The sequence below is a fragment of the Pagrus major genome, chromosome 3 (genome assembly GCF_040436345.1).
Source record: "Pagrus major chromosome 3, Pma_NU_1.0".
Taxonomy (NCBI): Eukaryota; Metazoa; Chordata; class Actinopteri; order Spariformes; family Sparidae; genus Pagrus; species Pagrus major.
The window spans coordinates 20,530,934-20,531,335 of NC_133217.1; positions in this window are offsets into that span (position 1 = coordinate 20,530,934).

A 402-nucleotide genomic window follows, 5' to 3' on the forward strand; every position below is an offset into this window, starting at 1 on the left:
GTTATGAAACAGTCACCAATTTTGTTCATTTGATGTGGGGCATGTAGTGCACAGAGCTACAGGAAGTTAAAGAGCTTTGTAGTGCTTCAGAATTGATGACAGTTATCTTTGGGTGTGTCAAAATAACCCCTTTCACCTTACACAGTCATTTGATCCATTAATAATGTAGAGTTATTGCTTAGTGCAGCAAGATACTCAACATAATTTTATTCAACCCAAACAGTGGAGATATTAAAGAGTAACCTCAGATTTATGTCCTTCTCCTGGAAATTCAAAAGATGCCTCTAGAACAGGGAAAAAAGTTTCCCATTCAGATCTTCGTGCTGCCTCCCAAACCCCTTACTACCACCACACACCCGGCTATACTATATTAGCTAGGTATGATTAATTCATGAAGCAGCA